Below are 25,135 nucleotides of genomic sequence, written 5' to 3'. Positions count from 1 at the left end.
TTCCGTGGAAGTTGGCGCCCAACCAACATCGTTCAAAACCGAACTCTCCATCTCACCTTTAAACCTGTTTCTTCTCCAGAGCACTGGAATTTGAATGGGCAGATCCAGGCTCAAAAGCTGGTTTACAATACTTAGCCTAGTGGCCTGGTATTGTAAATGGAGACAAGAGCCCTGACTGGGTGTTTCCGTTGGTTGGAACATCGTCCCGTATACCAAAAGATTGCGGGTTCGATTCCAGGTCAGTTAAGAAAAAAAAAAAAAAAAAAAGTAAAAAAGAGAAAAAGGAATGATAAAATGAACATAGTAATATAATCTACCTCACGAGATGGTTAGTAGGGTTAAATGAGTATAACTTCAGAGGTAGTGTTCTATTTGTTGATATGGGTGCTGATGAGTGAGGAGTGGTAGCTTTGTGAGCATCCATCAAGCCGTACACCTATTTGTATACTTTTCTCATACATTGATACATAGTTGTTTTTTTTTTTGGGGGGGAGAGTTAGGAGGTGTTACTTTTTAAGTGAATTTTGCTAAGTGGTTCCCTGAGGGACTATGGTTCCAGTGTGAAATCAAATTGTTAAATTTTTGCAACTAGTAAAAAAAATTGTTTTAATTGTAGGGGTTTAACAAAGTCTATCCTGGCTGGAGATGGCTGATTAGCTTTAAGTGTGAAGCCTCTGGAAAACTGGCCCATGCAGGCTTGGATATGTTGACTTTCCTTCTCTTACTTTCCTTCCTGCAAAACAAAACCAAACAAAAAAACCCTCTGACCAAACCACAAACATCCCCACTCAAAACACCCCACAAGCCTTTAAATCCTATAATCCCTTCCAGTACTTTTAGCCTCCATCCCCTACCTCCTACTACCCCACCTTTTAAATCTTCGGGAATCTCCAACCCTATCCTAAAATCTTTCAATAATTCCATTCATCTCATTTATTTACAAAATAGTGTCAAAATCCTTATTTCACAACAATATGATTTATTTAAAAGGATTGACCTTTCGTGATGTTCACACACAAAAAAAGAATACAATATGAATGTTCTTAACCCTATTGAACTGTTCACTTAAATGCTTAAGATGGTAAATTTTATGTTAGGTGTGTTTTTTTTTGTTTTGTTTTTCTCACTACAATTAAAACGAAAAATATTAAAGTCCTTAGCCACGCTTACAAGCACGCCTTTATCCAGCCCTACTCACCCTTTTCATCCTCACCACATCTTAGCCTTTACCAGGTACCCCAACACCAGGCATCTAGAACGATTTAAAAATTCCCTGAACAAAATGGTTTTCTCTTGCCTTCATTCCTTTTCCTCACCAGCAGGCAATTACCTGTGCATTTTCAAGGCAGCTCAGCTTCAGTTTGTTCAGTGAGAGATGGATTCCCCCAGACAGCTCCCAGGAAACCTAGCACCACTTAACTTCTTAGTAACTGCTGATTCCACTCATCCCCCTCTCCCTATGAGCACACAGTGCAGTCTTCTTTATGTTTGTGCTCCATCTCTTAGCTCATAATAGGCCCTCAGAATGTTTGTTGGATGAACACATAAGAGGTAGATGGTCCGAAACTGGTTTGGCTCAGTGGATAGAATGTTGGCCTGTGGACTGAGAGGTCCCGAGTTCAGTTTCAGCCAAGGGCATGTACTCCCCCAGTAGGAAGTGTGCAGGAGGCAGCTAATCGATGTTCCTAACTCTCCATTCCTCTCTGTAAAAAATCAATAAAATATATATTTTTTAAAAAGAGTTAGATGATATACGTGCTGATCCCAATTTTTGAACTTTATGAATCCATCCAGATTTTCAAAATAATTATGGGAACCAATAAGACTGCAATTTTTTAATTTAAAACAAAGAACAACTGCCATTTGTTTCTATCAGCATCATCTCATTCTAAAATTATTTAGACACCCGCCCCCCAAATAAAAGTAAAAAACAGATCCTCTGAAAGGTGGGCCCTTTTATTTTTTTCTGTGAACACCACAAAAAGTCAATCCTTTTAAATAAATCAGCTTTATGAAAAATTCTGTAGACATTTTTTTAAAATATATTTTATTGATTTTACATAGAGAGGAATTGAGAGGGATAGAGAGTTAGAAACGTCGATGAGAGAGAAACATCGACCAGCTGCCTCTTGCACACCCCCCACTGGGGATGTGCCCGCAACCAAGGTACGTGCCCTTCACCGGAATCGAACCCGGGACCTTTCAGTCCGCAGGCCGACGCTCTATCCACTGAGCCAAACCGGTTTCGGCTGTAGACATTATTTTTGTCTAATTACAGACTGGTGAAAACTAGTGACCAGTAGAATTCAGTGAGTCCTAAATATAATATTGAATCTAATAAACTCTGTAGTAATTCTATACTTTTAGTTACCTTGACTAAGTTTATTTTATAAGTGGCAGTTCACTAGTTTTAAAGTTTCCCAATTGAAAATGTTATAGACTCTGAGGCTACATAACCCAGCATAAAGACCAAACTGGTCTTCTTCCTGGTCAAATTCCTCTTTCTGCACCAAAGCGAAAAAGCCACTGGGGAGACAATGAAATCAGCTGCACTTGCTTTATTCTAGCAACACCAGCACCTAGGCCTTAGCTCCTAAGGCATTTGTCAGATGTATATATTTGAATCCTCAACTTTGCTTTATAATAAAAGCTTTAAAAATTCTTATTTCCCTGCACTGTTACATTAAATGGAGCAATCATCAGTTTAAATTACGTATATTGAAAAAAAGACAGCATGGGCATGTAAAATCAGTTTCTTGGTTCCCAAGCATCTAAGGATTTCAAAATTAAGATAGAATACAATGTAATAGGAAAATGTCAGAATCTATCAGACCTAGTAAAGTGTCAACATTTCTTTGTTTAAAAAAAAAAAAATATATATATATGTATATATATATATATATATATATATATATATATATATATATATATATATTTATTTCAGAGAGGAAGGGAGAAAGAGAGAGAGATAGAATCATGGGTAAGCTGCCTCTTGCATGCCCCTCACTGGGGACTGAGCCCAAAACCTGGGCTCTTGGTTCCTAGGTCAATGCTCAACCACCGAGCCACACTGGCCGGGCACTATTTCATTAATTTTCTTTTCATCTGTGACTAATCTATTAAATCCATCCAATGTTGGAATTTTCATTACTTTTTTTTTATTTATTTCTAAAAGTTCCGTTAGTTCTTTTTTTCATTTTTATCGCTGTAGTTTATTATTCTTTGCAGGTATCTTCAATATAGATTTAAACCCAGTTAGCATAATTGTTTTATGGTCACTGTATGATAGTTCCAGTATCTGAAGTCTGCCAGACGGTTTCTAGTGTCTATCTTTGTGCTGGTTCTCCCTCATGAAAGTCTAGCTTCCTTGAGTTCCTAATTATATTTGTGTACTGGCCATTGCTTTTGAGGCCTAGGATGAAGATACCCTCTCCAGAAAGAATATTGCATATCCTGCGAAACAGAGTCCCGCAGGCATTTAACTTTGGGTGTGTTTTTTTGTTTTGTGGGAAGGGGGTTTGTCTTTTTAGTTTTTGGCATTAGGCTTCCTGGGCAACCCAGGAGGTTTAAAAAGCTGTAATTTGCACCCCAACTGGTTTGATTCAGTGGATAGAGCATCGGCCTGCCAACTGAAAGGTCCCAGGTTCGATTCTAGTCAAGGGCATGTACCTTGGTTGCCAGCACATCCCCGGTGGGAGGCGTACAGGAAGCAGCTGGTCGATGTTTCTTTCTCGTCTATGTTTCTAACTCTCTATCCCTCTCCCTTCCTCTCTGTAAAAAATCAATAAAATATATTTATTTTTTAAAAAGCTGTAATTCGGGATTGGTGAACACATGGAGATGTGGGGAGAGTGGTGCCCTCAGAGGGCTTAGGAGCTCCCTTCTCTATACCTGCCATATGCATCTCTTCCATCTGGCTGTTCCTGGATTATATTTTTTTATAATAATAAGCCAGAAATGTGGTAAGTAAAATGTTTCTCTGAGTTCTCTGAAGGCCAGGTGATAACCGGGACTTGAGATTGGCGTCTGAAGCGAAGCAGCAGGCTGGTAGAACTGAGCCCTTCACCTGTGGGATCTCACACTGTCTGTAGGCAGAGTGTGTCAGAATTGCTTGTTGGTTTGGGAGCAGCTCCCACACACGTTGAAGGGTTCCAGAATTAATTATTTTCTCCCATAAATACTTCCTGATCTCATTTCCTATCCTTCTCAGCTGAAACCCATGGTTTTCTCACCAAAACTCTGTACTTACTCGCAGCTTTATCCTTTCATCCAACCTTGCCCTGAAAACTCTAAGCCTAGTTTAAAATATGCAACCTACCTCCCATGGCCCTATTGCCCCCGGTTTTTTTTTTTTTGACTCTTTGTATCTATGACCTTGTGCAGTCCTCTCCCACACTGATTCTGGGCTGTTCTTAGGAGTTGTTTTGGTCAAGGGACATTAGCAACTATGACTCAAGCAATGGCTTAAAAAAAGGCTGCCAAATACGAGTTTGCTCTCTTTCTGCTCTTTAGAACATTTGAGCTCACTAATTTAAGAAACCCGAGGTAGCCTGCTGGAGAATGTATTTGAAAATTAGAAAATGCAGTTTTTCACCCTAGCCCATTTGGCCCAGTGGATGGAGTATTGGCCTACAGACTGAAGGGGTTTGATTCTGGCCAAGGCCATATGCTCAGGTTGTGGGCACAATCCCCAGTAGGTGGCGTGCAGGAGGCAGTCAATCAATGATTCTCTTTCATCATTGATGTCCCTATCTCCCTTTCACTTCCTCTCTGAAATCAATAAAAATCTATTACTTTTTAAAAAAAATGCATTTTTTTGAAAGGACTTCAAAAAGTTTAAAGGCAGCAAGATGTAGTAGAAAGAACATGGATTTTATAGTCAGACTTGGTTTCAAATCACTGCTCTGTCACCTGCTGTGTGACTTTATATTGTCTTTTTTTTTTTTTTTTCCTTACCAGAAAGTGTGAATACTGTTGAATGATAAAAATTCAACCAAGTAAATTAGGAGTTTTTAAAGGTGCAAAAGGGGCAGGGAAAAGGGAAATTATTAGCAAAGAGTGCTTTATTTCAAGAAAGGTTATCCTCCTAAGAGAAACTGAAGAGATCTGCTGGGCAGATTATCTCAGTAGGGCTGACCAGGTAATTCCATGTTGACTGGTTAAAAGTTAGATTCTTGCCCTCCAGGTGTGGGTCAATGGTTGAGCATCGACCTATGAACCAGGAGGTCATGTGTGTGTTTTTATTTATTTATTTATTTTTTAAAATATATTTTATTGATTTTATACAGAGAGGAAGGGAGAGAGATAGAGAGTTAGAAACATCAATGAGAGAGTCATCGAGCAGCTGCCTCTTGCACACCCCCACCGGGGATATGCCCGCAACCAAGGTACATGCCCCTGACCGGAATCGAACCCGGGACCTTTCAGTCCCCAAGCTGACGCTCTATCCATTGAGCCAAACCGGTCCCGGCTCATGTGTGTGTTTTTAAAAATATATATTTTATTTATTTTTTACAAAGAGGAAGGGAGAGGGATAGAGAGCTAGAAACATTGATGAGAGAGAAACATCAACCAGTTGCCTCCTGCACACCCCCTTTCGGGGATGTGCCCGAAACCAAGGTATAATACATGCCCTTGACCAGAATCAAACCTGGGAATCTTCAGTCCACAGGCCGATGCTCTATCCACTGAGCCAAAACGGTTTCGGCAGGAGGTCATGGTTTGATTCCCAGGTAGGGCACATGCCTGAGTTGTGGGCTTGATCCTCAGTGTGGTGTGTGTAAGGAGGCAGCCGGTCAATGATTCTCTATCATTGATTGATGTTTCTAGCTCTCTCTACCTCTCCCTTTCTCCCTGAAATCAATATATTAAAAAAAAAAAGTTAGATTCCTGGGAAAGTGAAACTGCAATTATGTTAAGTATTAAATATGGATTTGCTGATGTAGGTTACTCCATTTTGGGCCTGTTGTCTCCTTTTTAAACAATACCTACTACCTCCTGTGGTTATATGAAGGTTTAAATGACACAATATACTTAGACACCTGGAACAGGGCTTAGCATATAATATTATAGTAGGTACTCGGTAACTATTTGCTCTCTTTTTCTCTCTCTCTCCAAAATAAATACCAGTTCACATTAATGTCAACATCTCTCTATCCTTAACATTGTTAAATGTCAAGTGTTGCTCTTACTGGAATAATTTCTGCCTACCCCTTCCTGGGTGGTTTGTTGGGGATAGCAGATAGGAAGAAGGAATTTGTTCCAGGAGACAGAGCAAGAGAATTGGGAAGGAAAACCGAGATTAAATCTATACACAGTGATATTGGTGTCATTACACATGTATAATGGTACAATCAAATTAGATTCCTTATTACCATTACTATCACTAAGTACGGCACACAAACAGGAGACGCCTTTCTTTGTTTTTCCAATACCCATACAGCCATTGTTGTTTTGAGGTGGGAATTGAAACCACCTTCCTCCCACTGTAAGAGTCCATTTGGTCAACAATTCACAAAGTGAGAACCGAGGGCTAGAATCTAGTATTGTCACTGTTTGGTATCATGTAGATTATTCTTTAAAAAAAAAAAAAAAAAAAAATATATATATATATATATATATATATATATATATATATATATATATATATACTTTATTGATATTTTACAGAGAGAAGGAAGGGAGAGAGATAGAGAGCTAGAAACGTCGATGAGAGAGAAACATCAACCAGCTGCCTCTTGCACACCCCCTATTGGGAATGGGCCTGCAACCAATGTACATGCCCCTAACCGGAATCGAACCCGGGACCTTTCAGTCCACAGACCGACGCTCTACCACTGAGCCAAACCGGTTTTGGCTAGATCTGGTTTATTCTTAACTTACCACAGAGTAGTTTAAGAAGTTTTTAATCTTTCTGAATTTGTTTTTCCTTATTCTATTAGTTGGAAGTTCAGTCCAAGGTTGACATGTTGCACATCTTCAGAGAGGCTACTCATATCGATTGCACTGGGAGTTAAACAACTTTCTTCAGAAACTGTAACAAAGACCTACATAATGGTGGCGTAAACAAGATAGGAATTCTTTCTTACTTATGTGACTAAGTGTATACAGTCCAGGGCTGATGTATAGACTCCACAGTGTTGAGACTTAGATTTTAATTATTTCAGTCTTATTGCTTCTATTCCCATCCATAATGTGTTGCTCTTATCCATGTGGCCCAAGATGAAAAGTCAACATGTAATCAAGCAGAGAAAGGAAAGCAAAGAGGAGGGCCTGTTGCTTACCTTGAGCAGTGCAAGCCACAAGTTCCACACCCCCATTCTACCCACATCACTTAGCTGACCCTAGCTGTGAGAGAGGCTGGAAAATGTAAAGCTTAGTTAGATAGCAATGTGCCCACCAAAAATTCCATTACTCAGCCCCAGGTCTATACAATATGGTTTGCTGTAAAACTCAAAATCTTCCAAAAAAAATTTTTTTTCTATTACTTTCCAAGAATGGATATTTAGGCACAACTACTCTCTGTCTGCCTTAATTGTAAGCTTTTTGTGAATATAGTAAGTACATCACATAAAGTAGATGCTCAAAAAAAGTTCTTCCTTTCTCTTTTTCCATAACCCTACTCTCATCCTTTTACCCAAAAAGGGAACTTATTTCCAACAGCCACTTATTAGCACTACATTTACAACATATAAATAAGAATTATAGATATTTATTTTTTATTATTTTTTATTGTTTATTAACTGGCTAATCATAAAGTTCATCCTTTTAATAATGTGAAATACTATAATAGATACATGGAAGGTTCTGCAGAAATAAAAATCTTGGTAAAGGGAAGCACCAGAAAGAACCTTGTATTTTTATCAGAAGCTTGGTTAATAAGAACTGAGTAAGATAATGGAAATGGTTATAAGCAAATTTATGTGAACAGTTCGGGGGACCCTACCATATTCAAGGTCCAAATGACTATGAGAGTCACTTTGACCTGTAACTTAAGGGATAAATTGGTGGTCTGGGGAAGAAAGGATCTTGAAGGAATATAGTCTGGACTTGGGTGGATATACAGTATTTTTTATTGACAGCAGAGGAAAGTTGACTTTCAAGGGTCAGGTATAGAAAAAAGTGCTTTTTGACAAAATGGGGAGTAAACAAAAGATAATTGTAAAGAAATTGTATTCATTTACTCATTTATGTACTTATTCATTAATTAGTAGTAGACACTATAAAATGGGTGAAAGAAACATAGGCTGTGGCGCTTGCTTTGGCAGCACATATGGCCCCTGAGAAAGGATGATGCACAAATTCATGAACCATTCTATATTTTTTAGAAAATAAAACATCGGCTGTGCCTTCAAGAATCTTAGTGTGCTAAGGAGATGAGTAGTGCAGACCCAAATACTTACTTACACGTTGCCTAATCTATATATGGATTCTACTCAGTGACACCTTCAAATAGTACAGTAAAATAGCAATGTATGGCCGAAACCGTTTCTGGCTCAGTGGATAGAGCATTGGCCTGTGGACTGAAAGGTCCCAGGTTCGATTCCGGCCAAGGGCATGTACCTTGGTTGCAGGCACATCCCTAGTAGGGGGTGTGCAAGAGGCAGCTGATCGATGATTCTCTCTCATCGATGTTTCTAACTCTCTATCCCTCTCTCTTCCTCTCTGTAAAAAATCAATAAAATATTTTTTTAAAAAATAGCAATGTATGTATTACCATAAAACCCATGCATAGTCAAGACAGATTACAAAGCCCTTGAAAACATTATGCATATTGTTTAAACTTTTGGTCAGAATTAATATCCACATACACACTTCTTTCTTTTTTAAAAAAAATATATTTTATTGATTTTTTACAGAGAGGAAGGGAGAGTGATAGAGAATTAGAAACATCAATGAGAGAGAAACATTGATCAGCTGCCTCCTGCATACCTCCTACTGGGGATGTGCCACAACCAAGGTACATGCCCTTGACTGGAATTGAACCTGGGACCTCTCAGTCCGCAGGCCAAAGCTCTATCCACTGAGCCAAACTGGTTCCGGCTACATGCACACTTCTATCCTCTTCTCCCAAAATCAGTATTGCAAATAGCATAGTCTTCCCTTAAATAGCATAGAGATCCTTTTAAGTACGTAGGTTCTCTTACAGTGGTGTTCATTGCAATAGATCTTTACTTGTAAATAAGATATGTATTTATTCAATAATATTACCTAACTATTTGAGACTTCCTCAAAAACTTAGATACTATGTAATTTGCAAAAAACTGACGTGGCTTCAAGCCCAGCTTCCTTACCAACTAGTCCTGTAAACTCTGGCAAGTCACTTAATCCCTCTGATCTATAGGTTCCTATAAAATGGAGATAGTAATGCTAGTAGCCCTGCCCACCTCACAAGATTATTGCCATGATCTCAGTAGAAATTAAAAAACAAATACATAGAACAGTGATTTTAAAAAAAAAAAAATGCTATGGTTTCAGGCCTTGAATATACACAAGCATCCAGGGTAATACTAAATTGTCACCAAACTTTTCTGAGCACCTTGAAAGATGAGCTCAGACTGAATTTTCTGTTTCTCTGCTGAAATACCAAACAATCTTATGTTTACAATTCCTGTTTCTGTTTCTTCGTGTTTCCTTCCTAATAATTGTTGAAGTGAGAAGTGGTTTAAGTGCTTAAGCCACTGGAACTACTGAGGAAAAAGGTAGTATATTATGGCAATAGCAAACAAAGTTAATTTTACGGAAGCCCTTACCAAGGAGTAGAATTACTTACATTACCTCAGTCTTTTTTAGTCCTCACAACAATGCTGTAGGGTAGGATTATTTAATGAAGAAACAGGATTCAGTAGTTTAGTGATTTGTCCCAAATCCCACAGCTGTAAGTGTAGAACAGGAATTCAACCCCAAGTTTCATTACAGAGATTAACTTTTTCTTTCTGACTGAGTCCCAGATGATGTTGATTCTGCTGGTCCGGGATCCATGTTTTAAGAATCACTGGGAGCCGAAGCCGGTTTGGATCAGTGGATCGGCCTGGGGACTGAACGGTCCCGGGTTCGATTCCGGTTAAGGGCATGTACATTGGTTGGGGGCACATCCCCAGTGGGGGTGTGTGCAAGAGGCAGCTGGTCGATGTTTCTCTCTCATCAACGTTTCTAACTCTCTATCCCTCTCAATACCTCTCTGTGTAAAATCAATAAAATATATTTTTTAAAAAATCACTGGGAAAGCCCTGGCCAGTTTGCTCAGTGGATAGAATGTCAGCCTTCCCGTCAAGGGCACATACCGTGGTTACAGGCTCCTCCCCAGCCCAGGCCCTGGTCCGGACACGTGCAGGAGGCAACCAAATCGATGTGTTTCTCTCACATCAATTTTCTCTATTTCCCACTCTCTTTCACTCTCCCTAAAAATCAATGGAAAAATATCCTCAGGTGAGGATTAAGATAGATAGATAGATAGATAGATAGATAGATAGATAGATAGATAGATAGATAGATTGTCTTTTAAGAACTTATTTAAAAAAAAAAGTCTCATTGGGCAAGACTGCTGTATTTATCATCTAGTATCTGTAATACTGTATTAAACATTGGTTGGGAGCCCAGAATGTACTAGCTAGGGAGCAATTCAGGTTACCACTTTTTAAGCATACATTCCTTTTTTTGTGCACTAAAAAAATAAAAATAAATAAGTTAGAGGAACAAAAAACACATGAGACATATAGAAAACGAAAATTTAAAAACAGCAAGTGCAAATCCAATTCAACAACATTACATCTGAATGAATTAACCAACCTAATCAAAAGGCAGAAATTGTTAAACTGGATTTAAAGAAAAAGATCCAACTTTATACTGTCTACACTTTAGATTTTAAGATTTTTCTATCTTTTTTACTTTCTGTAAAAGAGTGGAAAAGGTATATCATGCAAACAACAAAAGAAAGCTAGAGTGGCTGTACTAATATCAGAAAAAATAGTCAAAGTCAGTTAACAAAAAATGCTTTTACAGATAAAAAGGGATAGAACAACTAGATAGAAGACCGGTGAGGAAATAGAAGACTTAAAACAGTGCTATGAACCAATTAGGTCCAATGGAATCTAAAAGCATTCCACCCAACAACAGCAGAAGACAGTCTTCTCAAGTGCACATAAGAGATTCTCCAGGATAGACTAACCATAACATAAACCTAAATACACTTCAGAGGATAGAAATAATACAAAATGTGTCCCACAACAAGAATAGAATGAGATTAAAAATCAATAAGAAAGAATTTGGGGAAACTCAAAAGTATGTTTTATTTATTTTTGCATAAGTCTGAGCCCAGTCCCTGATGCAAGCCCCACAGCTCAGAGAAGTGCGCTGTGCGTGAGGACCCACTCAAGTATATTTAATTTTAAACAGCACACTCCTAACATCAGAAGGGTCATAGGAGGAAAAAAACACGAAATTTAAATTTTTTTTAGATAAATGAAAATGAAAGTACAACAATGAAAAAACTTATGAGATAAAAGTAAAGAAGTGCTTATAAATATTAAACATTGTGTTGGAAGCCCAGAATATACTGGCTAGGGAACAACTCAGACTACCATTCTTGAAACATACACACTCCCTTTTTTGTGCACTAAAATAAGAGGGGGAAAAAAAACAAATAAGAGGAACAAAAAAAAATCTATAGCTGAAAATATATTAAAAAAAGGAAGATCTTTAATAATAACCTCTACCTTAAGACACTAGAAAAAGAAGAGCAAACTAAATCTTAAGCAAGCAGAATAAAGGAAATAATAAAGATAAGAGAGGAAATGAATAAAATGAGAATAGAAAAACTGTAGAGAAAATAAGTGAAAACAAAAGCTGGTCCTTTGACGAGATCAACAAAACTGACAAACCTTTATCTAGATTGATCAAGAAAAAATAAAAGACTCAAATTATTAGAATCAGAAATAAAATAGGGGACATTATTGCTGACTTTACAGAAGTAAAAAGAACTATAAAGAATACTATCAACAATTATATGCCAATAAATTAGATAACTTAGACAAAATAAAGACACAAAACTGACTCAATACGCAATAGACCTATAAAATATACTGGTACTAAAAATCTATTTCCATACAAAGACAAGGCTCAGATAACTTCATTGGTAAAGTTTATCAAGCTTTTAAAAGAAGAATTCACACTAATTTGTCATAAACTTTTTAAAAAATTACTTTATTGATTAAGGTATCACATATTTGTCCTCATCCTCCCCAATTCCCATCCCAAACCCCTCCCCACGCATGCTTCCACCCTGTTGTCTGTGACCACTGGTTAGGCTCATATGTATGCACACAAGTCCTTTGGTTGTCTCTCTCCCTTATCCCCACCTTCCCCTACCTTCCCTCTGAGGCCCGACAGTCTGATCGATGCTGTTCTTGTTCATCAGTCTATGATCATCATTTCCCCTAAATGAGTTGTCACAAACTCTTGCTGTTTCATTCCCATCTCATTCTTTGAGGCTAGTATTACTCTGATAACAAAACTAGATAAGCATCACAAAAAGGAAAACTAAAACTCAGTATCTCTTATGATGGAACATCCTCAACAAAACACTAGCAAATCAAATTCAATAACATATAAAAGTTATACACAATGATCAAATGGGATATATTTCAGGAAAGTGACGTAGCTTAATATCCAAAAATCAATAAATGTTATACACCATACCAACCCAAAAGCAAAACCACATGATCACCTCAATAGATCAATAGATGACAAATCTCTATCTAGATTGACCAAGAAAAAAGACAAAAAGACAGAAAAGGCCTTGACAAAATGCAAAACATTTTCATGATAAAAACACAACAAACTGGGAATAGAAGGGAGCTTCCTCAACCTGATAAAGAGCATTTTTGAAAATCCCCACAGTTAACTGTATACTTAATGGTGAAAGACTAGGTTATTTCTTCCTAAGATTAGGACTAAGACAAGGATGTTTACTGTTGCTACTTCCATTCAACATTAGACAGAGGTTCTAGCAATGAAATTAGGCAAGAAAGATAAAAATAAAAGGCATCCAGATTGGAAAAGGAAAAGTAAAATTGTATTCATAAGATTATATGATCTTATATATAGAAAATCAAAAGAAATCCACAAAAAAGTATCAATGCTATAAACTAGTACAGTAAGGTTTTAGGATATAAGATCAGTATACAAAAGGCGGTTATATTTTTATACACTAGCAATAAACAATCAGAAAATGAAATTAAAAAACAATTCTATTTACAGTAGCATCAAAACAGGATAAATTTGAGTAAGTACAAAATAAATGCATAAATACAAAAAAACCCCAAACAAACCCACCCATGTGTCTATAATTAACTAATTTTCAACAAGAATATCTAGACTATTGAATGGGGAAAGAATATTTCTGTTAACAAATGGTGCTGGAGCCGGGACCGGTTTGGCTCAGTGGATAGAGCCTCGGCCTGTGGACTGAAAGGTCCCGGGTTCGATTCCGGGCAAGGCACATCCCCGGTGGGGGGTGTGCAGGAGGCAGCTGATGGATGATTCTCTCTCATCGATGTTTCTAACTCTCTATCCCTCTCTCTTCCTCTCTGTGAAAAATTAATAAAATATATATTTAAAAAAAAAAAAAAAAACAAATGGTGCTGGAACAACTAGATAGCCACATGCAAAAGAATGAAATTAGATCCTTACTTTATACATATATAAAAGTTAACTCATGGACCAAAGATATAAATTTATTAAATTATAAAACACTTAGAAAAAATAGAGGTAAATCTTGACCTCAAATTTTTTTAATTGACTCTTAGATGTGACACCAAAAGCACATACAAAAACGGAAAACATATATGTAAATAGTGCTTCTTCAGAATTTAAGACTTGTTAGCTTTAAATGACACTACCAACAAAGTGACAATCCACAGAATGGGAGAAAATATTTGCAAATCATATTTGCTAAGGGGTTTCAATATAAAAAATATAAAGAATTCTATTAACACTATAGTAAGACATTATCCATTTGTCTTATTAAAGGGCAAAAGATCTGAGTGGAGATTTCTTAAAAAGAAAAAAAAAGAAAATATATATAAATGGCAAGAAGCACATGTAAAACAATGTCATCAGTAGTAATTAGGGGAACGGCAAATCAAAATTAACAATGGGATATTACTTCAATCAATAAGATAGCTATAATTGAAAGGTCAGATAATTACAAATGTTGGTGAGGATATTAAGAAATCAGAACATTTATACATGTTGGTGGGTATATTAATTTGTGCAGTGACTTTACAAAACAGATTGGCAGTTTTTCAAAATGTTAGACAGAGTCTCCATATAATCTGGCAATTCCATTCCTAGGTATATAACTTAAAGAGTTGAAAACAGATATTCAAACAAAAACTTGCCCATAATATTTATAGCAGCACTATAAGGAAATATTTTAATATTGCCATTTGCCCTTTCTCTATAACAGAAGTGTAAGAGATGAAAGAAAATTAGTAAAATGTTTATGAAAATCTCCCTCCTATCAGAGTCTGGGTGCACTGCCCCAGAATCAAGTTCCCACCCACCCACCCACTCATGCTTTGAAATCATAGAAGACCCAGACCTGGCCGGCCCCCACCCCCATTGGGCAAGACCCAGGGTCAGCCAGCCCCACCCCCGTCAAGCCCCACCAGGCTGGGGGAGCAGCCTCAGGTTCCTGCTGATTGGTTGTTATGTGTCATGGTGTGATGACCATTTGCATATTAGCCTTTTATTATTATGATTCATTTGAATATATTTTTATTGATTTCAGAGAGGAAGGGAGAGGGAGAGATATATCAATGATGAGAGAGAGCCAAACCAGCTAGGACTTGTCTTCTTTTATATGCACTGTGCCTATAGACAGTTTCCTTCCTTCCTTCCTTCCTTCCTTCCTTCCTTCCTTCCTTCCTTCCTTCCTTCCTTCCTTTTTGTGTCAGTTTTCTGTTATAGCAGAAGTTACCAGACTAGAAGACAAATAGTAGTATCCTTGGAGATATATGCATATCTAGAGCTTCTCCGGGGGAAAACATCAGACCAGGAAATACTGGGCAGCCTAAATTGCTTTTTGCTAAGCAAGAAGTTGATAATATTTGCTTTCTTAGTCTATCTCCAACTGGCCTAAGATAAGTAGCAGGTGTCATTTATTGATCATTTGCTAAGTGAATTCTACATTTTTTTTTTATTATTAGTTCACTTACTCCTTTTTTACAACCCTGTGAAGTGAGTACTACTTAGGTCCATCTATGGATTGGTAAACAGGGTTCAGAGAGAACAAGAAGCTTGCCTTTTAAAGTGAGGAGAATTGGACTTCACACCTGACTCCTAAGCCTCTGCTTTTTTTTTTTTTTTTTTTAAATATATTATATTGATTTTTTTATAGAGAGGAAGAGAGAGGGATAGAGAGTTAGAAACATCGATGAGAGAGAATCATCAATCAGCTGCCTCCTGCACATCCCCACCAGGGATGTGCCCGCAACCAAGGTACATGCCCTTGACCGGAATTGAACCCGGGACCCTTCAGTCCGCAGGCCGACGCTCTATCCACCGAGCCAAACTGGTTTCAGCAAGCCTCTGCTTTTAAGGAAAAAAAGTTAAAACTGAGAAACATGCTGTGTTTGCTGCTCTGATCGGGTCTCTATTCCATTAGAGCTTATCACAGTTTTCTTTCAGAAGGGCCAGCGTAAGTTTACTGCTTTCTGGAAATTTGAACATATTTATTTTAATCAGTTCTTTGGGGACTCACAGAAAGACTTCCTTATGTACATCTCTTCTAAGAATGATGAACTGTTACATCACAGTCTGAGAAGGATAAAGCCACAGAGCAAGGTGACACTCCTGAGGTAGGGGGTGAGGGCCTCTGCCAAAGAGCTGGACTTTCACTGTGCTAAGTATCAGAAACAAGAAACCAGACACTAGAGGGGCCAGGAGTGGGGACTGAAGGTGTTTGACTGGGAGTCATTCTTGTTTACTTGAGAAGTCACTTTAAGGTCCTCTTGGAAGAAAAAGAAAAGTCATCTCTGCAGAAAGCCTCGGCACCAAAGCTTTTGTTATCGAAACAAAAGATTATCTAGGCTCATGTTACTCTTTTTGTTTATTTCCCTCTTGTTATCCCTAGGCCTTTGGTAAAATCTTATTTAAATGTTTCAGCCTGGTTTAACTAGGCTACAGGGAGTTAAAAAAAAAAAAAAAAAAAAAAGCAAAGAAAAGAAGAGCTCTGTCCAACTTAGGCCACAGGCTAAACGTTGGAAGTAGGTCCTGATGAGGCCAGCCTGGTGGTGGCAGCACTGATTGTGAGCTTCCAAACAGGAAGGTAAAACTCGGGACATCGAAGTTGGGGTTAAGCAGCCCAGGCAGTTCTCACCATTGTCTATGTTGAGGTGTCCTTTCCTCCACTGCCTGTTAAGGAGGAACAGAGAGGTGATTTATATTAGGGGGCCAGGATTTCCCTGTCCATTTACCTCAGAACAATGTTTTCCAATATGTAGGTCATTAGTAGGTCATGAAATCAATTTAGTAGGTGTCAATCAGCACTTGTTTTTAAGTGAAATGAAATAGAAAATTCATGGTTTTAAAAGCATTTATTTAAATTTTTAAGAACTCTGTGTGTGTGTGTGTGTGTGTGTGTGTGTGTGTTGGGTCACCATGTGAATTATGATCAGAAAAGTTTGAAAACCTTCAGAGATTTTCCTCTTTAACACATGTAAAAAAATAACCCCCCTTTAAAAAATTCTTTTGGATGCTTTCATTCAGGAATTTTGCATGGCTTAATAGTTCACAGCTCTGTCAACACCATTATTTGGCCTGCCAGGAATAAAGACAAATCTGCTGGTGAAGTTAGATGCCTAGAAAAAGTGATCTTTGGTGGGATTTGAACTTACTTAATCTCTTCTGAAAGAAGAGAAAGGTTTAGGCTTCTCCCTGTCACATCTGTGTCAGGACTCACCCCTGCCTGCTGATGGTCAGGGACAGTGTGACTCTGCACCTGAAAGAATACCAGTTGTAATCTAGAGAAAATGAACTACTACTTATCACCCCTCAACTGCTTGGTCTTTGTGGTCTTTATTATGATGCTAGATAAGCTCAAGTGTCATTGTATAATGTAAATATCTTTCTGGGATCAAGACAGGTCACAGTGCTCCCTCTCACACCTGTATTCCCTGGAGTTCAATCATAAGTATTTATACCATTAATTCTGAAACTTAATCATACTGAATTACATGTGATTAAACTGTTCATATATGTATGCCATAGTTAATGTGAATTTATTTATCTCTGAGACATTTTTCATCACTTTATCAATTTATTTTACTAGCCAAAACCGGTTTGGCTCAGTGGATAGAGCGTCGACCTGTGGACTGAAAGGTCCCAGGTTTGATTCCAGTCAAGGGCATGTACATTGGTTGCAGGCACATCCCCAGTAGGGGGTGTGCAAGAGGCAGCTGATGGATGATTCTCTCTCATCGATGTTTCTAACTTTCTATCCCTCTCTCTTCCTCTCTGTAAAAAAAAAATCAATAAAATATATTTAAAAAAATTTATTTTACTAGCCAGATACTCAGATAAATCTATTTATTACAAAGGGACAGTACCACCTCAGTTATGGCTTCATTGCTTTGGGGAAAGGGATAGGGAAGTTCTTTACCAAAATGGATGAGCAAAAAGATTAACTGATATCAATCAATGATTAGCACTTATAAAAATTTATAGTCACTTTAAGGGAAAACTAAGGAAATTATAACAAAAGCAAAATTGTATTGAGTATAAATAATTGACTGACATTTAATGCACCCCTGATGGCTGGTCTAAAGCAATCATGATTATTCTATTATCCTAACCAGTAATTAGTTCCAAATTAGTCAAATGATCAATTGTGCTAGAATTCTTAAAAATACTTCTTCACACCCGGCAGGTGTGGCTAAGTTGTTGAGCATCAAACTATGAACCAGGAGGTCATGGTTTGATTCACAGTCAGGTCACATGCCCAGGTTGCAGGCTGGATCCCCAGTGGGAGCGTGCAGGAGGCAGTTGATTGCTGATTCTCATCATTGGTATTTCTATCTCTCCATCTCACTTCCTCCCTGAAATCATTAAAAATATATTTTAAAAAATACTTTCTCACTCTTAAGAATGGGCTTCTTTCTCTGGATGTTGACATGTCTGAGCTATGATGCCAAGAATTTCTGCTACCATCCTTCTTTTGCCTGAGAATGAAGTTGTTACCAGAAGGATGAAGAATGACAGAGTAAAGGGGATGGTAGAACCTTCCATGCTCCATGACATTATTATGCAACTGCATCTATCAACACTGCCCTACCTCAGAACTTCCTTGTTAGATGACAATAAAGTTCTTTATTGTTTGAGTATTACTGGTTTAATTAATTATTTACAGCCAAAGCATTGTAATTGATCTACTGAATGTTAGTGCCATGTGGTAACACTGATTTCCCCCAGGGGCTACTAAAATGCTTCCTATAAACTCCTGTATTTTCAGTGTCATTAGAGAGCCCTCTGGAGAATATACATGGCTTCAAAATTTTAGAATCCCTCTCAGGTACCCAGCCCTTAATATGTTGTCAGGATTAGTTTATGTCAAAAGCTGCTGTTCTCTTTCTTGTAGCCACTGACCTCCATTGCAGATTGAGGCCAGGTTTGAGAATTTCTTTTCTTAACAGAAAACATTAAAAATTCGCAGGTATTAAGATCCAGCTTATGTGTTACTTAAACTCTGCTTGAGTTCTGATCTCCTTTCACTGCTAGAATATGTTTCTGACTCAATATTGCCCATCATGTTGCCTGTGTTACTGACAAATTGAAGGGACTACTTACCTTCAAGAGCTTCCCCTCACCTGACCACCTGAATTCATGAGCCATTCCTTCTCTGACTTTCCATGTCTTCATGTTTATTTACAGCATGATAAAAAGGATTTACAACGAAGAAATGAGTAGCCTAAAGTACACGGAGAAGTATTTTAACAGGAGTGACCACAACAGTGGTTCATATTTCCTATGCCTGTTTTCTTTCCTGAGGTAAGGAGAATTTATAAGCTGTTAACTTTGTATGCTCTGCATGAACTGTTGTAAAGTTTCAGATGCATATTGAATTTAGTTTTTTTTGTTTTGTTTAACTACCAAAGATTATTAAGAGAGAGGAAAAATTAACCAGAAGTATTTATTTCAAGAGCAACTTTTATTTAATGAAAATATCATTAGCAATAGTTCAGTATATAAAGGTAATAACTTATTTAATATAGCCATTTGTCATTTATAGACACCACCCCATTAACCTGAGTAATCAACTCTGTTTCCCTTCAGTTTCATTTAGTCAGGTTTAAGGGTAACCACAGATTTTTCTATGGTTTGTGTTCGTAAAATAGTTTCTTGCAATCTGCTTTATGTGCATTTACACATATGAAAACAGTCAAAATATATTAGAGAGCCTTTATTCTTAATATTAACTATGTGAAATTTAATTTCCTACCCATCAAAATATTTTTTCTCTCAATTATCAATTAGTTTCTCTTGTTCTCCTTGTAATATACTCCTGAATTACTTTCCTATCTGCTCTAGATTTCTATGAAACTATTCATTATGTGTTACAAAACCATTCTTAATCCAGATCTACAATGGCTTGTTTAAAAAGCAATTTATTATTAAAAAATTTAAGACTTTTATGCTTCAAAGTACACTACTAAGAAAGTTAAAAGACAACCCAATGAATGGGAGAAAATAATAATGGGTGTAAATCATAATCTGATGGACTTGTATTCAGAATGTTTGTTTGTTTACTTATTTATTTATTTGATTTTTTTTTTTTGAGAGAGAGAGAAAGGGAAGGAGAGAGAGAGAGTAAAAGAAACATCTATATGAGAGCAAAACATCAATAGGCTGCCTCATGCATACTAGCATGTGCCCTGACTAGTGCATGGGAAGACACCCAACCACCTGAGTCACACTGGCCAAGGTGCCAGATTGTATAAAGAGCTCTTACACTTAATAATAAAAAGACAAATAACCTTGCCCTGGCTGACACTGCTCAGTGGTTAGAGCAGCAGCCCAAGCACCAAAGGGTTTTGGATTTGATTCTCAGTCAAAGGCATGTACCGGGGTTGAAGCCTCAATCCCTGGCCCCAGTCAGGGTGTGCGAGGGAGGCAACCAATCATTGTGTCTTTCTCACATGAGTGTTCCTCTCTCTTCCCCTCCCTCTACTCCCTCATCTGTGGAAAAAACCTCCTGGGGTAAGGATTAACAAAAAACAAAACAAAAATAAAACAAACAAACAAAAAAATATATATATATGGCTAATATATATATATATATATATATATATATATATATATATATATATATATGGCTAATATGCAAAGTGTCCCTTTGTGAGTTCAACCAGGAGTTCGATTGTTCACTATGATGTTTGATGACCACCAGGGGGAGGCACAGAATGAAGGAAGGCCCCTAGGGATCCTATCTGTGTACCGGGCCTCTAGTAAATAAATAAAAAGACAACCCAAATTAAAAATGGGCAAGAGATTTAAAGAGACATTTCTCCAAAGAAGATATACAAATGACCAATAAACATACAAAAAGATGCTCAGCATTATTAGTTATTAAGAAAATACAAATCAAAACCACAATGAATTACCACACCACTCCACACCCACTAGGATGGATGATTATAATGAAAAAGACGGACAATAACAAGTGTTGGTGAGGATTTGGAGAAATTGGAACCCTCATATATTGCTGGTAGGATGGTAAAATGGTGCAGAAATTTGGAAAATCACATTGGCAGTTCCTCAAGTAGTTAAATATAGAGCTATTTTGGGAACTAGCAGTTTTACTTCTAATTATAAATCTAAGAGAATGAAAAACATGTTTACAAAAAACTTGTATACAAGTGCTTATAATAGTAAAAAGAGTGGAAACAGTCCACATACCTGTCAACTAAGGAATGGTGTCCTCCTATATAATAAAAGCCTAATATGCTAAGTGACTGGTCATCCAGTTGTCCGTTCAACCAATCAAAGAGTAATATGATAATGATATGCTAAGTCCACTCAACTGCTTATTATAACATGCACTGACCACCAGAGGGCAGACACTCCGATCAGTATGTTAGCTTGCTGCTGAGTTCTGACTGGCTGTGACTGAGTAAGATGGGCCAGACATGCCCTCGAGCCCTCCTGCAGTCCCTCCCCAGCTGGCCAACCTCCCGAGTCTCTCCCCAGCCTCAATTGTGCACAGGTGGGGTCCCTCAGCTTAGCCTGTGCTCTCTCATGATCTTGGACCCCTCAGGTGATGTTGGAGAGCTGGTTTAGGCCCAATCCCGCAGACCAGGCCGAGGGACCTCACTGGTGCACAATTTCGTACACTGGGCCTCTAGTATCCAAATAATAGAATATTGCTATTGGGTCCTAATATAGAGTGAATGTTTGTGTTTCCACCAAATTCATATGTACAAGCCCTCACCCCTCGTGTGATGATATTAGGAGGTAATTGGGTTTAGGTAAGGTCACAAGAGTGAAGCCCCCATGATGGGATCAGTGCCCTTATAAGAAAAGGAAAGGCACTAGAGCTTCCTCTCTCTATGGAGGATACAATGAGAAAGTGGAATTTATAAGCCAGGAAGAGGTCCCTCACCAAGAATCAAATCTGCCAGCACTTTGATCTTGTCAGGGGCTGGGAGAAGACAAAAGAATAAGGAGTGACTACAAATGGGTATGGAGTTGTTTTGGGGATGATAATAATGTTCTGAAATTAGATAATGGTACATTACTCTGAGTATACATAAAGTTACTACACTTTAAAAAGGTGAATTGAATAATTTGTAAGTTATAAAGTATCTCAACATAAAAGTAATTAGATTTATTATCTATTTAGAATCTTATTTAACAGAACTCTTAATTCTAGAAATATATTCAGAATCAATATAAGAAGTACATAGAGCCCGACCAGTGTAGCTCAATGGGTTACAGGAGGTTACAGATTTGATTCCCAATCAGGGCACATAACGGGTTTCCGGCTCCACCTTCAGTAATGGCATTCAGGAGGCAGTTGATCAATGTTTCTTTTTCATCGGTGTTTCTATCTCTTTCTTTCCCTCTTTCTTTCTCTATCTGAAATGAATAAAAACATATTTTTTAAATATGTAGAAAAATATCAATAGTCAGCAATGATTAGTCATATCCAAATTCACAGTTTACTCTCAAATATTTCCCCATGATTTACACATTTGTTTCCCCTAAAGTACTGTTCTCTGCATTGAAACAATTGCTTCTAGAGAGCTCTCTACATGTGCTTGAAGAGGTGAAGGATACAATTAAAGTAATAGCTCATCATTTGCCAGTGACTGGGGGTAGAGTCAAAATTAGCACTCATCTTTATTGTTGCAACCAATTTGTTTCCAAACCATCAAAGAGATTTAAAAAAGAAACCAAGTGTAAGTTATCGTCCAAAGACTGCAGTCTCTGTCTCAAAACTTTTAAAAGGGGAGGCATTTTAGGAGCTTTAGGTTCAGTTTAAGTTACCGATTATAAAATTTGTCACAATTCCTTAGAAAGTGTAGATGAGAATTCCACTGATGATGAATCTATGATGAATCATGGAAGAAGTAAAAATGAATCTGTGAAAAGATGCTTAACTTTACCGACAGTTAAGGAAGTGTATAACAACAAGAAATCTTCCTCCTTTCAGATTGGGAAATATTTAAAAGAGTGATAATATCCAGTGTGGAAGAGAGTGTTTGGAAATAAGCACTCTCATCTTATTGGGAGAATAAAAAGTTTCAATTGGCGGCCACGATGGGTTGTGGGGAAGCTTAGGGACACGCTGGGAGGGTTCGGGCGCGGGAGTGGAGTGGGGAGGAGGACTGTGGCTCTTTCAGAAGCTTGGGGAAGCAGCTCAGATGCTAACACAGTTGTTATTTAAAACCAGGTGGATTTGAGAGCTATGGCAGCTCCACCTTTGGGGGAGCTGGTGGCTACACGCAGTCCCCCGGAGGCTTTGGATCGCCCACACCGTCTCAGGCCGAGAGGATATCAAGATCCCGAGCCCAGCGTATTGTACCCTGTACCATATCTCAGCTGCTTTCTGCCACTCTGGTTGATGAAGTGTTCAGAATTGGAAGTGTTGACATATCACAGGTCACTATTGTGGGGATAATCAGACATGCAGAGAAGGCTCCAACCAACATTGTTTACAAAATAGATGACATGACAGCTGCACCCATGGATGTTTTCCAGTGGGTTGACACAGATGATGCCAGTGGTGAAAACACTGTGGTTCCTCCAGAAACGTATGTGAAAGTGGCTGGCCATTTGAGATCTTTTCAGAACAAAAAAAGCCTGGTGGCCTTTAAGATCATGCCCCTGGAGGATGTGAATGAGTTCACTGCACATATTCTGGAAGTAGTGAATGCACACATGATGCTGACCAAAGCTAACAGCCAGCCCTCAGCAATCCAGGAATGGGTGAAGCAGGGAGCTTTGGTGGGAAAAGCCTCATAACAACAAATGGCCTCACTGTGGCCCAAAACCAGGTGCTGAATTTAATTAAGGCTTGCCCAAGACCTGAAGGATTGAACTTTCACGATCTCAAGAACCAGCTTTAACACATGCCTTTAGCCTCAATCAAGCAAGCTGTGGATTTTCTAAGCAATGAGCGACACATCTATTCCACTGTGGATGATGATCATTTTAAATCCACAGATGCAGAATAACTGGATCTAATTGGTATGCAACATATTTTCCAGCTGGACCTATTTTCTCAGTCTGTTGTGTCCAGCTGTGCATATGTTTTGAACAGTTGACTTCTAGAAAGTAGGTTTCATCCCTAAAATGTCTCAATTGACATCATTTTACTGCTCTTCTATTATTTTGAAATTCAACGTGAGACAGGCAACTCCTAGGGATGTGAGCCAAAGTGGAATTTCTTAAGTTACAAATTAGGTAGTTATAATACCATCTGGATAGATAGAAGTGGAGAGCGATGCTAGTTGGGCAGTATTAATACTCAGGAATCTCTATTCTTAAAATATTACCTATTGAGTACGATTAGGGTCTGTCAGCAGAGAGTTAGCCAAGAAATCTAACTTCTGCCTGGCTTTGTTCCCATTTTGGTTATGTGGTGTTACTTTCAGAATTGCACTTTTCAACTTGTCATGGCTGCCGCCAAGTGTTTTGGTAAATACGAAGTTCTAGAGTGGTGGCCTCGTGTGGCAGAGGAGAGAAATGTCACCGTGTTTTGTACAAAGTAAGTACATCCATGTGTTTAATAAAATAGTTATATTATTGTAGTAGCAAAAAAAAAAAGTTACGATTGGTTTGGGTGGTGATTTTCAGTGTTGATTATTTAATTTTAAATATGTATACCCTTTGACTCATTAAGTCCATTTCAAAAGAACCTATTTTTTTTTTTTTTTTAATTTCCTTTATTGTCTAACTAGTAACCCTGCACACGAATCCGTGTGTCAGTAGCTCTCTGCATGGTCTGGCTGCTCTGCGCCCACTGCCCAGAGGCTCTCCGCGGCCCAGAGGCCCATCCATGGCCAGGTGTGGAATACTTGCCTCGTTGCCGCAGCAATGAAGCAAGCATTCGGCCAGGTCAGTCACGCTGTCTACCCTCAGTGGCCACCCCGCTGGGACTGGGGGACTCCAGCAGGGCTGAGAGGACTGAGTGCCACCATCTGTGGCTATGGGCACTGCCATCTTTTGTGATGGAGTGGTGGTTAATTTGCATATTACCCTCTTATTAGATAGGAAGTTTTACATATGTCTCCTTTTTCCCCAATTGACTCCCCCCACCCCCTTAGCCATTCCCATCCCAGGCAAGCCCCCAGTTTCTTTGTCCATTGTTTATGTTAATATCCATGCATAAAAGTCCTTTGGTTGTTCTCTTTTTTCTTTTCTTTTTTAAATTTAATAAATCTTTATTTTTCAGATTATTACAATTGTTTGTCCTTTTTTCCCCCCATAGCTCCCCTCCACCTGGTTTCCACTCCACCCTCTGCCCTTACCTCTCCCCCACTCTCCTCATCCATAGGTGTACGATTTTTGTCCAGTCTCTTCTCGCACCTCCACACCGCTTTCCCCCTGAGAATTATCAGTCCACTCCCTTTCT

The 25,135-nt window shown here is 38.3% G+C and overlaps 2 pseudogenes across 2 annotated transcripts in view; one reads left to right on the top strand and one right to left on the bottom strand.

The window, feature by feature from the left end:
- The window catches only part of LOC311623129 (small ribosomal subunit protein eS27-like), a 249,116-nt pseudogene that overhangs the window by 177,286 nt on the left and 46,695 nt on the right, over nucleotides 1-25,135 (bottom strand). The window lies entirely within an intron of this gene.
- LOC311623128 (replication protein A 32 kDa subunit-like) lies at nucleotides 132-25,135 on the top strand (annotated as a pseudogene). Its single transcript, XR_014797054.1, has 3 exons — nucleotides 132-238; nucleotides 18,931-19,047; nucleotides 22,952-25,135. The product of XR_014797054.1 is annotated as a replication protein A 32 kDa subunit-like (transcript).

This window comes from Pipistrellus hanaki (genome assembly GCF_964339955.1).
Source record: "Pipistrellus hanaki genome assembly, chromosome: 5".
Lineage (NCBI taxonomy): Eukaryota > Metazoa > Chordata > Mammalia > Chiroptera > Vespertilionidae > Pipistrellus > Pipistrellus hanaki.
This window is presented reverse-complemented; position numbering and strand designations above follow the sequence as displayed.